Source organism: Rattus rattus, chromosome 13 (assembly GCF_011064425.1).
Source record: "Rattus rattus isolate New Zealand chromosome 13, Rrattus_CSIRO_v1, whole genome shotgun sequence".
NCBI lineage: Eukaryota > Metazoa > Chordata > Mammalia > Rodentia > Muridae > Rattus > Rattus rattus.
This window is the reverse complement of record NC_046166.1, coordinates 62947320-62964269: the sequence shown is the minus strand read 5'-3', so window position 1 is coordinate 62964269 and position 16950 is coordinate 62947320.

The following is a 16950-nucleotide window of genomic DNA, read 5'->3' as shown; positions in this document are numbered from 1 at the left end:
GTAGAAGGGGAAAATGATAAAGGCTATTGATGACCTGGGAGGGTGGGGTTTGGTGAACTGCTAATAATTCCTGGGGCCAGTTCTTTGCGCAGCACAGTGGATGCTGACACGGTGCTGTCTGGGTCAGGAACATAAGAAAAAAGAAAAAAAGAAAAAAAGGGACAAGGATCATCAAGGCATCATCGATTGCAGAGCGTTCAGAGTATATTATAGATACGTGAAGAACTAAGCCAAAAGTGACACCAAATAGTAAAAATCGTCAAAACCCGACTTAAAATTGTGACGTTAAAATTATGAAATGAATTTAAAAGACGAAATATTAAATTTACAATTTAAACCCTTCCCATAAAGAATACCCAAGGCTCAGACGGCTTCACTAAAGAATGTGACCAACTTTTAACAGAGAAATGATTGCAGTCTGACAAAACCAGGGGAAACAGAAAGGCCTTTATCCACTGGGCCTCCGTCTGCTGACCTCCAGTGGCGGTTTAGCTGGTCTCTGTCTCCCCTTTTCTCTGGAATGCTTTGAGCTGCTGCCTGAACTTTGGCTTCTGTGCAGAGCCCTGTAGCACTGAATGCCCAGCAACTCGTCACGTGACTCGTCATGTGACCACCGAGGTAGGATTCCAGACGGTGCAACTCCACCCGCACCCCTCCGATTCAATCGGCTACAGCCTGCGACAGCTACAGCCAAGAAAAGCTCAGTCTTCAACTTAAGCACCTAACTACTTATAGACCTCAGGGCCTCCTAGGTACCTCCCTTCCCTTCCTCTCTCTGTCTCTCACTGTGACTTCTTTCCTCGAGATACGATGGGGAATTCATCCTGGTGGCGGAATGATCTAGTGCGAGGCAGCCAGAGCTCCAGCCCTGTGGTGGCCTTCTCCGTTCTGTTTTACAGGCCTCTGAGGGGACCTTAATCTGAGTTTGCCTCACCCAGCCCTGTTATATCTCTGCCTACTATCATTGCTATTATAGCTTTGATGATGGATATGGTTATGGCTGCCTGGGGAGGAGACGCTGGAGGGCTTGAACAGCCATTATATTGTGTTATGCTCTCCTGAAATTCGTACGCTGAAGTGCCAAGTCCCTAGTTCCTTAACGGGCCCTTATTGGACATAGGGTCATTGTAGTTACAATTATTTATGGTTAAGTCATACTACAACGGGATGAGCCCATGACCTGACATGAACCGTGGCCTGTGGAGGGAGAACGCTTTGCTGATTGTGGCGTCACAGGCCACTTACCCCGGCTTTCTGGAGCCTGAGAGAGGAGGGTTGAGAGAGGCCACCTGGACCACATAGTAAGAACTATGTCACAGGGTAAAACAACCAATCAGAAAGGAAGGGAGGGAGGAGGGAGGGGGGAGGAGGGGAAAGAAGGAGGGGGTGAGACACAGGGAAATTCTTGGGACACACAGACATAGACAGATAGATGGACATGCACACACAGACACAGAGAGAAAGAGGGAGGGAGTGAAGGTGAGAAGAGAAAGAAAGAAAGGAGGAGGGGGAGGGGGAGAGGGAGGGAGAGAGAGAGAGAGAGAGAGAGAGAGAGAAGAGAGAAGAGAGAAGAGAGAAGAGAGCAGAGAGAAGAGAGAAGAGAGAAGAGAGAAGAGAGAAGAGAGAAGAGAGAAGAGAGAAGAGAGCTGAGTGATGTGTCTTGAAGCCAAAGAATGGCTGCCAAGTGCCAGCAAACCAGTGGAAGCTAAGAGAGGCCTGGATCAGCTTCTTCCCCGTAGCCTGTGGCAAAGACACCTTGATTGCAGACTGCCACTTTCCAGAGATATGACCCAATACATTCCTGTTGTCCAAGACACCAGGTTTTGGGTACTAAAGCTTCTAACTCTAGAGAACTGGATGTGGCAGGGACCTCTGGAGCTCCCCCCCCTCCCCCAAGAGAGTCAAGCCTGCATCCATGCCCCTGAAGAAAGGGAGAGTCTCACAGGAGCAAGTGGCTTCACAAGGTCACCAAGCGATTTAGCGGGCAGAGCTGAGATACCAGGTTTCTGAGTCACCGAGAGGCACTCTCTGCTTTATCAAACCATTGCCATCCACAGGGTGAGTCAAGTGTACCTTCCTCACACTCTTTCCCAGGCTTCCGCCGCAGAGATTTATCTGCCCTGAGTGGATGTTTTGAGTTTGGAAAGTTATGGCTAAGGCCTGCTGGCCTGGGGCCTGGGCCAGCCACAGGGCCAGGAACTGGGGAATTAGCAGTGTTTAAGAGAATATAGTGCAGGACTTGGACTGAAGAAGAGACAAGTGTGGTCGTAACTCTCCCGTTTATCTAGGCCAGCCTAGGCAGGGCGGGCGTCTTGGCTGCGTCCCAGGCCTCCTCCTGCTCTGCTCCTGCCGAGGCTAGGCATCCCTTGCACCAGCTTGCTAGGATGAAAAGCTAGCTGCTGCGATTTCCACACACCCATTCAGGGAGGGTAGGCTGAATGAGCCACAGGGTGAATGGTTGTCAGAACTCATTTGTGAGCTCCTTGGGGGCAGGGAACACACTGTCTGTTTCACAGAGTTTGGGCTGAGCCCTGGAGTTGGGCACAGAGCACGAGTTCTTTCTTTCTTTCTTCTCTTGTCCTACGTCTTATTTCCAGGCAGGGGACCCCAGCCTTGGGCCTCATTTGTTTGATATGACTTGTCTTACAGTCTCATCCTATACCACAGGCCCCGAGTCCTGGCCAGCTGTTGTCTGAACTGCTGGAAAACACTCTCTTCTCTGCCTCAGGGCTGCAGGGCAACAAGAACTGAAGCAACACGGGTTTTCTGTGCACAAATGCATACACAGTGTCTCTAATAGGGTCTGACACAGCGGCTCTGGTAAATATCGAATGGATAAATCTCCCCAAACTCCTGTTGTGATTAAGTCAGTTGTGGATCCTCTATAGACAACTTGTCCACGGAGTTTGGTCCCACATCAGTCAGTCTCCACCCCAGATTTAGCATTTCCCACAATACACACACACACACACACACACACACACACACACACACACACACACACACACACACACACACACGTGTTCATACTACTCAAGGTTGGAAGCATGGTTCTCCATTTAGCCTAGCAGTGCTCCAACATCACACCTTAAATTGTATGCAGGTTGAAGCATCAGGGAGTGGCTCTCCTAATGCAGTCTTGGTCAGTTTGGTTGACATCCAAGGAGAGGACAGACAGGCTTGATGCCAGTGACCAAATAGGATAGTGGTGTATGCTGATCCCAACAATAGTGGAGAACCAAGAACCTCAGAGGTAGCCAGGACTTTGAGGTGGAACGTGTAGATACTCAGGAAGCCAGGGGCCATGCCCAGCTCAGTTTGTAGATAGGGACAGACTTTTGCCATCGGTAACCTCATAGGGACTGGGAAGTGGAGGCCTCCTGGTTATTATCAAGACAGCGACCTCCTGAATCAAGTATTTGACAAAGTAAATAGCATAACCTAGAAGCCATAGGTCGATTACCAAGGCAACTGTCCTTAGATTTAAATATTCAACAAACAAACAAACCCCCAAACATCTGTGTTTTAAAATTCCTGTCTGATAAAACCCGAAATTAAAACATGGCAAAGAACACACAGACGTAACTGTATCAAGTTAGTGCATACGCTAACGCCTCAGCTGAAAAATGACTAAAAGTGAGAAGCAGCTCATAACCAGGAGACCCGAAACCTGGCCAACAGAGCTGTCAGCCAAGAGACGTGAGCCAAAATCACTGGATGCCATTTCCTCCCATCAGTTGGAAAAATGCTTGAAAACATGGGCCACTTTTTGCAATGCTCTGCCCACACTGTCGACAGGAACATAACTTTGCCTGACCTTGTTTGTAAATAACTCATTTGGAAGACTCTTCTTTAAAACGTTTATATCACTTATTGCAATGGTATCACATTTAGAGAAATCACAGAGAGACGAGAAATACAAAATGTGATTTAAAAAAAAAAAAGAGTTTTACTAAAGAGCCACATTTCTGTTGACTGAGCTAGCTGGGCCCCAGAGAGTGACACTTACGCATGCCTATTGTATTATAGTGATGAGACGGGACGAATGGCTCAAATGTCCAAAGGACAATCAGCCGGCTGTAAATACAGCACTTGAAAGGAGCGTTAGAGACAAGCAATCTTGTTACAAAATGTCCAGAGAACAAATCAGACTGATAAACATAACACTTGATCTGGATGTTTCCAAAGAATACAACTCGAATTTTATAGGTCCAAGTGGAAAGGGACATTCAGAGATTCTCTTGGGGAGAAGAGACCTTGGGAGTCAGAAGTTTTCTCTGTTAAGTTTCTAAGTCCACTTCTTCCTCTAACTTTTTTACAGTAACACAAACAGTTTTAGTAGGAGGTATCGTTGCTTGTGTTGACAAAGAACGACTTAGTGGTCCTCTCTCTTCCTCACTCCCACCCTTTCCCTCTCTCGCTCTCCCTCTGAAAACACACTCTACACGCAGCAAGAAGCTCACAGGAAATCCACCAGTGGGGCTGTGGGAGCTGTGCCAGGTGCAGCCCTGTGCTTTGTTGGCACCGTCCACTGGCCAGCCAGGAAGTGTTACCTGGACCCCAGACAGTGAGTTCTGAACTTGCCTGTCCCCAGCGGAAGGCTGAGGCTCCCTTGATTTGACCAACAACCGTATGTATTTTTAGGTTGGGCCATAGTGTTGTAGGGCAGGGACCTCCACAGCCCTCCACAGCTTGTGCCTCTCTACTATTGGGGTCAAGAATGCTAACTTTCATGACTCTAGGTATGGAATGTAGCTAGTATGACCCTAGTTAATTTTTTTCAGGTTCTACAGTCTTGTTTTCTGGGTGCTGCTGAGGTAACCGGTTGGGACAGAGTGATGGGGTCTAGTAGTTACACTTGGTCATAACCAGTGTGGTAGTATTCCCTCCCTCCCTCCCTCCCTCCCTCCCTCCCTCCCTCTTCCTCCTTCCCTTCCTTTCTCCCTTCCTCCTTCCCTCTTTACTTTCACAGTTCCTAGGCTTCATTGTAAAAGGAGGAAAATATCTAACCAATCCGTTTTTACATGGTATTGTTTTCAAAGAGAAATCTAAGCAAAAAAGAAAAAAGTAAAGAAAGGAATTCAGTAGGCCCAAAGGGGTATCCAGGTCAAGGAGAGGCCCTGAGGCCTGACACTATTACTGAGGCTATGGGGCACTCATAAAAAGGGACCTATCATGAATGCCCTCCGAAAGACCCAACAAGCATCTGAAAGAGTCAGATGCAGATATTTACACCCAACCAATGGACAGAAGCTGCTGACCCCTGTGGTTGAATTAGGGAAAAGCTGGAGGAAGCTGAGGAGGAAGGTGACCCTGTAGGAGGACCAGCAGTATCAATTAACCTGGACCCCCGAGATCTCTCAGATGCTGGATCACCAACCAGGCAGCGTACATCAGCTGAGATGAGGCCCCCAACACATATACAGCAGAGGACTGCTGGGTCTGGGTTCAGTCAGAGAAGATGCACCTAACCCTCAAGAGACTGGAGGCCCCAGGAAGTGTAGAGGTCTAGTGAGGTGGGAGGGGTGGGGACATCCTTGTGGAGACAGGGTTAGGGTGGGAAGAGGTATGGGAAAATAAGAGGCTGGGCCAGGAGGGGAATAAAATTTGGAGTGTAAAAAAGAAAGAAAGAAAGAAAGAAAGAAAGAAAGAAAGAAAGAAAGAAAGAGAGAGGGGGGGGGAATTGCAGATTTAATTGATTATAATCGGGTTTTGGGGGTTGTTTGCTCGCCATCATTCTAGCAGTGTTGATGTGATCTCACCATTTCACTAGTTGAGCATAATAAAGGTTATTCTTCATTCAAGCCAAGTGCCATTGGTGACCCTGCAGGCACGATGGACAGGCCTCCATTTGTCGTTCGGGTCCTTGGTGGACACGTGACATCCCTCCCTAGAGGCTCTCTGGGCTCAGTGTCCTTCTTCCAGTTAAAGCTGGAAACGAAATCAAGAATGGTGAGTCTATTCACCTAGGCCGCAAACTTAACAGTAAAATCCGTGTATTTATATCTTTCCTTCTTCCTTGCTTCTGTCTGCCCTCAGTGTCATCCCACATCGTCTTTCACTAGTCTACTCCCTTCTTCAAGTAGCCCGCCTTCTGCTTCATGTCCCACACTCGAGACATTCATCTTGAATCTTCACCTGTAGGCCACCATGATTCCATTTAAAGATTCGACAACTGTTCTTCCTTTGTGACTTTCGACTGTGGCCCTTTGACTTTGGGTTTGTATGTACTGTCTCATGGCTGGATAGAGTTTTGGCTTTCTCGGCTCATAAGCAATTCTGATTGTTTGTAATCATAGGGCATGGTGCGAAATGCAATTCATTCTTAGTGAAACATACTTGAGTCCACCTAAAGGTAACACCAGCAAGCAAGTTTTTGCATGAATATGCAATGAGCATGTGGGCCACATTGTTTCAGATCCAACTTGCTGATGTTTGCAGGTTTGATGCCCACCAGAGCTTCCAGCTGGACCAGTGGCCAGGGCTGTCTGTTTGGCTGACAGGTCAAGGGTCTGGGGCAGCAGTCTCACAGCGAGCATCTGTCAGAGTGGCAGGATTGCCAGGGTGTGTAATGAGCTCTGTGGCTTCGTGAAGCTAAGCACTCCTGAGCATTGATTAGCGGGTTTGAGGAAGACAGTGTTCCTTCTCTACCTTACGCTGCAGCCTAAAGTCAGCATGCAGGCTTCGTCGCTGAGACACAGTGTGTATGCAGGGGAGGTAAGGGCAGCAGAGCCTGTGAAGACAAACTCCAAGCCAGCGGCAGCCTGCGCTGACCACCTGCTTCTTAGCGTATCCAGGTCAAGTTATCTCTTCCTCGATCTTCTGACTGACTTACTGTCAGGAGGAGTCGGCAAAGCTATGTCTCCTCGCCTCTTTGCAGTTCACTGGAGTTCTGTCTCATTCGCTCTCGGGGATTAACACGACCAGCTGTCCCTGAAGAGGCAGGGACAGACGACAGATTTTCTCTGGTGGTGCGATGGAGCTCATTGAGAGATGTCCACCCTTGTTCTTGTTCTCACACCTTCGTCTTTGTGCCTGACTCCGACTCTACCACCTTCTTGGAGAATGCTTTTCCCCTTGGAGGACATGACTGAAGCTCCACAGGGTGGTACTTCCAGCTGCCTTCAGTTCCAGAACTTGGAAAGGGCTACTCCATTATATCAGGGTAGCCACTACAGAACTGTGGGAACGCATGCTCACTTTATTGCGTGAGCACAATGAGGAAGCGGCTTTGCTGTCAGACTAGTTCTTGGGTTCTAGTCGAGGTTCTCTAGAGAGCAAAGAGAATATAGATGTAATGAGAGAGTTAGATTTACTAGATTATTATATGATCAGAAGCTGAATGATCCCCTAAATGGCCTGGTGCCATCCGGAGAGCTAGGAAACCAGTAACTGTTTAGTTCGAGAAGCTGGATTCACCAGAACGGAGAGACTGATGATGCAGCTCCATGGCCAAGCTGAAAGTTGCTGACACAAGGCTGTGTTCAAAGGCTGTTGAGTCTGGATTCTGATGTCCACAGGTGATATTCACAAAGAAACTCATCTGCACAGTAAGGGTTATGCCTGTGCCTGTGAGCTTCTGCTTTTTCTCCCCTTTACTTCCTCTTTCCCTCCCCTCTTCTCCCTTCCCCTTCCTTTCTCATTCCTTCTCTTCCTTTCCTATTTTATGTGTGCCTACTGGTCTACTTGTGTGTCCATATGCCCACAGAGGCCAGAAGAAGGCACCAGATCCCCTTGGAGCTGGAGTTATTGGTGTTTCTAAGTCTCCATGTAGGTGCTGAGAACTTGAACCTGGGTCCTCTGCAAGAGCAGCAAGTGCTTTAACCACTGAGCCATCTCTCCGTCTCTGCTCCCACTTTCCCCCACTATATCCTGGCTCCTAGTCCATACTGACCCACAAGCCAATCTTTTCTAGAAACACTGAAAACAGACATGCCTAGAAGTGTACTTTACCCATTTTCTAAACATCTTCCAATATAGTCAAGGTGACAACCATAATTAACCATCGAACATGGTAACACAATGCTGGGGGCATCCCATGACAACCAGTAAGGTAAAGTCTACTGAGAATGGGACGACAAAACTAGAGAGTCATTGATTATCCAGGGAAAGCACACTGGTTGCTCTTTCCATGATGGAAGTGGCGGAGTCCCTGGGGAGTAGTGCCTTCCTGAGAGCTCACTGCTTTAGTTCACTGTGGGCAGAAGGAGCACAACCCCGTCACCCATGGTGGGCTTCCAGGTGCCATGATTCCACACCAAGACCATAAAAAATCTTCTGTTCATGCTTCCGGGAGAACTTTGCTCTTGAGCCCTTGAGTAAGGAGCGAGGTTTGAGGAAACAAGGCCAACTCATTTTATCCAGGAAAGGGGCTTTCTGCTATCATCTTGTCAAGAGCATTCGCAAAGAACACGTGACTTCACATTCAATCTCAGTCAGATCGTTCTAGTGGTTGGTTGTACTTCTCTTTCTCGGAGTGCACTGGCACCAATGTGGCAGTCACACTATTTATAAATCTAACTGTCCTGAAAATCGCCCCCAGCTCCTTGAGGAAGTGAACGTCTAGGGAAGAGTTACTTTGGCTTATAGTTCTGGAGGCGTCAATCCATGGCAGGATGACTGTACTGTTTTGGGGTTTGAGGAAAGGCATCATGGCAAACAAAGCCCATTGCCTCACAGTGGAGAAGAAACAAGCGAAGGGGAGACTGAGGACCCGATGGCTAACTTTCTCTAACCAGGTTCTACCTTACATCACAGCTCATCACCTTTGCAATTGCAGTAGACAAAGGCTTACAATGAACAAGACGCAGACACAGAGACACAGAAGAGAGAGTGGCGCTTGAAAGTGGCAATAGAGACTAGACCAGTGGTTCTCAACCTCTGGGTTGAGACCCCTCTGGAGTCATACATCAAATAGCCTGCATATCAGATACATACATTATAATTCATGGACAATAACAAAATTACAGTTATGAAGTAGAAACAAAAATAATTTTACGGCTGGGGTCATGGCAACATGAGAAACTGTACTAAAGGGTCATGGCATTAGGAAGGTTGAGAAACACTGCACGTCTAGAGGCCCAGGGAACAGGGCTTGCTGGGTAGGAAGGGCAAGCAGTATTCCTTCCATGGGCCTCTGAGAAGGTGACACTGCTCAGTGCAGAGGTCTAGTTCCAGAACTGTAAGAGGACTTTGTTGTTTAAAGTTACCCTGTTTGCCTAACACACAAAAGGCCCCAGGTCCAACCCCCTTTACCACACATGCACAGAATAGCTATATGCACACTCTCTGGGAGATGTTAATTTATTCTGTCAACGAAACAGATATTAACATTACCATCTATATATGATAATCTATCATTTTCTAAAGACCATCTTCCTTCTGTATGGATCAAGCAATCCAGTTAAAGAGAAGTGTGTGGCAACCACACCATTACCTTTCCAGATGTTTGCTGCTGTGGCGTGGCTCTCTTAGTGCCCTCTGGAAATACTACCTTCAATTTCAGGAGGCAGAGGTAGCTAGGTACATTGGCTTCTCCTTAGCTATCCCTGCTAGAATAGCCCTTACCCTATGAGGCCAACAGGAATATAGGAATTTTCCAGTTGTGAATATGCATAAACACACATCTCCCAATTCCTGACTTAGGGAAACAGCTACACAGTACTATTTGCCTTTGGTGACCCAACTGGTCCATTGTAAGAAAGCTCTGACTTAAAACTCTGTTGGTTTTCCGATCATCATGAGCTCTGTGCACAATACACAGCTTGGTAAGTAAGACGTCTGGAAGTGACTGTCACTTTAGAGTTGCTGTCCAGCAGTGTCCCTGAGTTCTGCATAAGTCCTATTACCAGTGCAGTCAGCTGGTAATTGGCCCCAGAGAGCTTTTTGGAAGATGAGGACACATTTACGCTATAACCTTTTGATGGTGCGTGAGGGTCCTTCTTTCACAGGTGTCTAGGATGGTGAGCTGGGCTTGGTGAGGGGGAGGAGTTTTGATTCAGCAACCATCACTCTCCATTGCTGCGATGAGTAAGATCAGACCTAGGCTTTGAGTCTGTTGGGATCAAGGAGGACTTTACAGGCTACTGTTTAACAACTTGATCTGTCCGTTACTGTGGTCATGCATCACGCCTAAAGAGACGAAGCGCTGTTATTTATCCCACCAGGAGTCCCATCGCGCTACTGGGTTCAAGGAGCCCAGGTTGACTGAAGCAATTCTTATTACCTTTTGTTGTACTGCATGCAACGGTCATTTTGAAAATTCAAGATGCCGAGGAGCCTTGCTAAGAAATGTGTTTCTTCCGGTCTTGGCGATCACACTGTTCTTTGAAGCCAGCACAGAGGAGCACATCCCTCTTCTGCATTGACACTGTGGCCTCGGCGTCTAACCAGTGCAGGGCAGAGCTGTGGACTCTGGGCTTGAGATCAGCCCTTCTGTGTCTTCTCACATCTAGGTCTTTATGAATTTTGCCTGATTTTGGTGCTTGTTGCTTGCTCCCCCCCCCCACAACTAAACATGGCAGAAACAACTTAAGAAAGGATTTTCTCAGGTTCCTGGTTTTGGAGTCTTCAGTCCATGGTTCCTTGATGTGTTGACTAGTCTTATATCAACCTGACACAAGCTGCAGTTATCTGAAAGGAGGGGACCTCAATTGTGAAGATGCTTCCATAAGATCCAGGTGTAGGGCATTTTCTTAATTAGTAATTGATGTGGGGAGGACCCAGACCATTGTGGATGGGGCCATCCCTGGGCTGGTGGTCCTGGGTTCTATAGAGAAAGCAGACTGAGGAAGCCATAGGGAGCAAGCCAGCATATAGCACCCGTCTTTTTTATTCTATCCTTGAGACGTGTCCCCCATCTTCAGTCAATACTTTCTAGAAACTGCCTCACTGCTATACCTGAGGTAAATTTCACTAATCGCCCATGCGATTCTAAATCAGTTCAGTTGACAATCAAGATGAGCTATTAGACCATACAAAAATCTGTGATACTTGTTTAAACTTTAACGAAACAAAATTAATGAAACAAAAAAAGTATCCGTCATTACTATGATTAGTAGCAGTGCACCTGCGACGTGCATATAAGTGGTGTGTGTGTGTGTGTGTGTGTGTGTGTAAGTGTGCACACATGCAGAGCTCAGAGAACAACTTCATGGAGTTGGTTCTCTCCTTCCAGCCTTATTTTGTTCCAGGGATCAGACTCAGGCTACCAGGTTTGCAAGGCAAACATCTTTATCTGATGAGCCCACTTGTGGAAATTTCAGACAGGGCTCTCACGAGGCTGAACATTTAACTTGGTGATAGCTTGCTTGGCACACACGAAGGTCTGCCATCAATCCCCAGCACTGCAAATACGTAAATAATCAAACAGATAAACAAACTGACTTCACTGGTATGGCTTCACTAGGCTCTCACCTGAAGATGACAGGGCTTAGATTAGCACAAGTTCTGACCCAAAGAGGCAAAGGCGCATGAGAGATCTAATCTGGGGACTCGGGCTCATTGATTTATTTTGTATTCCTTCAGAAACTCTTAATTTGCTCTTACGGGTTATGGATGTGTCAGCTTGACCTAGAATGTGCAGAACTATCAACTACTATTTACTACGTCAGCCGCAGATCCCAAAGGCTCCTAACCAGTGGCCGAGGGACTACTTGAACACACGTGCTGGAGAGAGTGGTGCTCTGCTGTTTAGACACAGGTTTTTTTGATGTGTGGGCTGGCATGTGAGTGAGTGTCTGTTTCTCACTGTCCCCTGCGAGCAGTGACTGTTCCGGGTTACAACACGAATGCAGGAGGCAATTATTCTAACCCTCACCTTTGCCTGGCTGACACACCTGGTACTTGTTGTGACGTGCCAGTATTAAGTCAAGACAAACAGACTTGAATTGCCTGGTGATATTACAGCGGGGGCCAGTGGAGCTAAGTTCTGGTTGTCTGTACAACCTGTCCGTATGACAAACTGCTCCCCACCCATCAGCTAGGTCCAGGACCATTGTGTAGTTGGTTCCAACAGAGTTATTTTGGGGCTTTGCACTGTGGGCTTGAGGGTGGCAGTGGAGAAGTGGCCGGGTCTGTGGGACTACCCACCATCACTTCGCCAGTCCTGTTCTTCGGCGTGACTGACATGTCCAACAACTAAGCCATCTCCCGAATCAAAGAGCATATTCTCCAGATATTGGCTGCACGTTTCAAAGAGCCAGAGGGAAGGATTACAGATGCTCTCACCATAAGGAAACAGTGAGGAGATTGACGTGTACAGCCCGATTTACATATGACATGACCTGTGCATGTATTAACATGGAACTCTGGAAGCAGAGACTCCTTATACAACAGCTAAAATACATAGGCCTTTCTCCGGAAAGCCCGTCACCTGTCTAAGAGCTCACAGATCTGTGTTTGGACCTTGGATGTGTCTAATAAAGAAGACTTCGAGTGAGGCTTGGCTCTCAGGGTGGCAGAATTGTGAATTAGTGGGGACATTACAAAGGAGCCTGATGTAGATGCTTAATGCCATCAGAGGGGACAAGGCTTTTCTCTCTCTTTCCACTCTTTTCTCCCTAACTTCCAGTGGTCAGGTGAACCGTAGGCTTTGTGGCATTCGCCTGCACTGCCTCTCCACAGACCCTAAAGCAACGGGGGCAGCTGATCGTAGACTAAAACCTTCAAAACCGTGGGCCAAACAAATCTTTCCTCTTCGTGCTGGACAGTTTTATATCAACTTGGCACAAGCTCGAGTCACTGGAAAGGAGCGTCCTTCGGTTGAGAAAATGCCTCAATAGGCTATAGGCAAGCCGATAAAACATTTTCTTAATTGATGATTGATGGGGAGGGCTCCGCCCATTGTGGGCGGAGCCATCCTTGGGCTGGTGGTCCTGGGTTCTGTAAGAAAGCAGGCTGAGCAGCTCTTCTCCATGGCCTCTGCATTCGACTCTGCCTCCAGGTTCCTGTCCGGCTTGAGTTCCTGTCCTGACGTCCTTTGATGATGAACGGTGCCTGTGGAAGTATAAACAATAAAAACCCTTTCCTCCCCAACTTGCTGTTCAGTCATGGTGTTTTTATCACAGCATATTTTGTTACAGTCACACTAAGCCGACTTAACATGGCGGCAGGCCTGGAGAGGTCGTCGTCTGTCTACCTGTTGCTCTGGGGAAACCTGCTTCCTGCAGAGCCCAGTGGGGGATGGGAGCACTTCATACTCAAGGCCGCTCATGCTGTCCCCTCACTTTCCCTTCTCTGCTGCTTTTTAGAACTCAGTTCCCCACGCAGGAAGTTTTGAATGTCGAGAAAAAAAAAATAGTCCTGTGAAAGAAGGCACACACATAAAATGTGAAATTACATCAAAACAGCTGAGCTCATGCGAGCAAACTCACGTGTGGAGGCTTCAGACAGGCCCTGCCAGCAGCTGCAGTTGCACAAATGGTGATTTTTTTTTTTTTTTAAAAACTATACTATAAAAATAACTTCAATGTGGAGAAGACTGAGCCTAGTATGTGGATGTCCCTAACTGGTTCAGTATGTAGCAGCGAAGCCTGCTTGCTAATTCCCCTCTCCTATGTCCCCAGGGTTTACTTTAACACGAGGAGGGCCGTCTGACTTGTGAGGTTTGACTTGAATCTGTCGCAGACTCGGGCAGGTTCTGAGACGCGGTGGAGGTCTTTGGGTCTCTGGTCTTTCACTACAGGTTGGGAACAGCCCTTCCAGAAAGAGCCAACCACTGCCAACCCGCTGGTAGCGATTTCTGCTGGTCTGACTTTATTGTCACAGGACACATGTTCCCTTGCTGGCCAGCTAACTCACTGCACGCCAGGTGGCAAAGAAGAGCAGCTGTGGTCTCCATATCCGGGATCAAGGGTCTAAGTGATGGATCTGAACGGGCACAGGAGGATAAAACAGTGCTGGAGACGTGAAAATGCTGGGAGGCACCAGGGGTCAGAAATGCCTTGGGGCTGGAGAAGGCAAGAGAGGAGTAGGACGGAACATTACAGGGTGGGATGGTTTGCAATGGCCAACTTGGGAAGAAAGCCCAGAGCTTGGCCAAGCCATGGAGGAGAGGGAGCAAAGCGCAGGATGCTGGCTGGCTCGGAAGCCTAACAGAAGGTCAGCGTGGGTTCTGGCAGCCACTTCTGATTTGCTTAATGGGGAGCCTGAGGGTGACTCCTGGGATGGAGGTGGCAAAAGGGCCAGGAATGTAGAATGAGTTTATAAGCAAAGGAAACGGGCCCAGCCTTGTGCTGCAGCCATATCGGGCTCTCTTGTTTTCTGTACATCTATCGAGTGATTATTTATGTACTATGGGCTTTCAGTCCTAGTTGCCAGCGCTAGAAAGTATAGCTGAAGGTCTTTTGTAGGAGGTAGGCCTATGATGAACCCTGGTATTTAGCCATTCAGTTGCTGGAGAAATAGTAATACAAGTATGTGTGTGTGTATATGTGGTATGTGTGGTGTGTACGTGGTGTGTGTAGTGTGTGTAATGTGTGTGCTGTGTGTGCTGTGTGTGCTGTGTGCGATATGTGTGGTGTGTGGTATATGTGTGGTATGTGTGTGGTGTGTGTAGTGTGTGTGGTGTGTGCTGTGTGTGGTATGTATGGTGTGTGTGTGGTGTGGTGTGTGTGGTGTGTGTGTGTGGTGTGTGTGTGCATGTGTGTGGTATGTGTGTGTGTTGTGTGTGTGTGGTATGTGTGCTGTGTGGTGTGTGTGTGTGTGTGGTGTGTGGTATGTGTGGTGTGTGGTATATGTGTGATGTGTGTGGCATGTATGTGGTATGTTTATGTGGTGTGTGTGTGTGGTATGTGGTGTGTGGTGTGTGTGGTGTGTGTGGTGTGTGGTATGTGTGTGTGTGTATGTGTGTGTGTGATATGTATGTGGTGTGTGGTGTGTGTGTGTGTGGTGTGTGTGTGGTATGTGTGTATGTGATGACTGGTGTTTCTATGTGGTATGTGTGTGTGGACATGTGCTGTGTGTGCGTGTGTGTGTGTGTGCTTGTGTGGTATTTGGGGTACAGGTTGTCCTAACCAGACATGCCTATTAGCTTTCTGCTCGTGGAAGTCAGGAATAAAGGAAGCATTGACAAGATTATTAGCCAATGTGCATCCCATGAAGCCAAAAATGAAGAAAGTCTTCCAAACTCTCAGGCAGAGGTAACTCTGCCAGGATTAGCTCCAAACTGGTGGGTTGGCTTCCCTTCTTTAGAGAAAGATTCACTCCTCATCCTTTCCCCTGGCCACAGTGGAGCCTCATGAGAAATTAGCTGCAGATGAGCAACAGGGAGGCCTAGAGCGGCAAAGGGGGTCACAGATGCTGGGCCCAGTAAAGTGGTGGAGCTTGTGGTCTTCCCAGGTTCTCTGTACTATAAACTTGTCTCCTTTGCCCCCGTTCTTCACCCCTCTGGCTCTACCAGAGGTGAACTCTGTGAATTGACTCTTTCTGGGCTTCAGCGTTCCCTTGTGAGGCACACAGGTAACTTTGTGGCATCATTAAGAAGTTTGGTCCTCCCTTGGGGCTGTGTGGTCCCCATGCTGGTTTGCCCACTGTGAGTCCAGCTTGGGTGTCTTGGAAGGCAGGACTCAATCAAGCATGCCCTGCAGTCATCTTGGATCTGAGGTACTGCCGTTGTTTGAGCTATGTCCTACATAGGCTCCGGCTGTAAGATTAAAAGCATTATACCCCTTTCAGTTCATTCTCATGGCTTTATGCATGAGGTCAAGGAGGTGATCTCCTAACTTCCTGCTCCTGTCACCATGCCTGCTGTTTGCTGCTCTGCCTCCCTACCACAGTGGACTCTCTGGAACTGTCCATCCAAATAAATCTTTCCTTGTACGAGTTGTTTCTGGTCATGGTGCTTCATCACAGCAACAGAAAAGCAGTTACAGGTGCTGCTTCCTATCTCAGAGGGATTGTGGCAGAGACAGTCTGCCTGCTGATGTGAGCAGGGAAGGGGCTTCTTATTAGTACTTGGCCTCAGGAGGGGTTGAGGATAGCTGTCAATACTGGCTTGATGTTTTGGGCACTCAGTGTCCTCCCAGCCTGTGACCAGAAGAGGACAGAATGGCAAAAGGCTCTCCCACCCACAGAGAGTGCTTACACTTTCTCTCCATCTCATACTCAACCCTCTTCGTCATCGTGAATGTTTACATAACAATGCTGGGAGACCTTTCAAGCTTCCTGAGTTTAGCATTTGCTAAACACCCTGTCACTTCCACTCCTACTGAGGCTTTCTTGCTTGTTGCAGGAATTACCCATGCTTACGCACTGTCTGGAAACTCTTAATAGAATGAGTAAGGGCTCAGTTCCTCAATGATGGGCTCTCCACAAGTGTGTGGGCAGCCCATGAGGTCAGGGTCCTCCTTCGGGTCAAAGAAAATGAAGACGGATGTGATGTTGGGAAGCCATTTGGCATTCATGAGCTTTGGAGACTTGTGGCCAGCATGGAGGATGACGCCTTCAGAATCCCAGGCAATAGAACAAAAGGTTCATCCTCTGGCTTGGTTCAAAGTCTTGCCCAGGGTTTCTTCATTATGATGTGGGAGCAAGATGCCAGGGAGCGTTTCAGCCTTGTTATTGGCACATGGCTTCAGAATGGAAAGGAACATTGCTGGCGTTTTTCCCAGGCCACAGGATGAATTTTCATCTGAATGCTAAGCTCAACTCATCCTCTGGTGGTCACAGATGGGTGTCTAGATGGCACTTGAACATGCGTTGGGAAGGTTATGTACTGGATGCCTCGGATGAATGACTGTCACTTTATAGTTTGAGTGGCATGCTGTGCAGGTTATACTGATGCAAATTAGTTATAGACCCAGAAACCATTTAGGCAACTGTGGCTAGGGTCTGCCGACTTAAGGCAAGAACTTTTGGGTAGAAGCCTCAGTGTCTAACACTGCCCACCCCACTACATCCCACCCAGGTGACAGTTCCTCCCTGGAAAAGCTGCCTGACCTTTGATTCCTA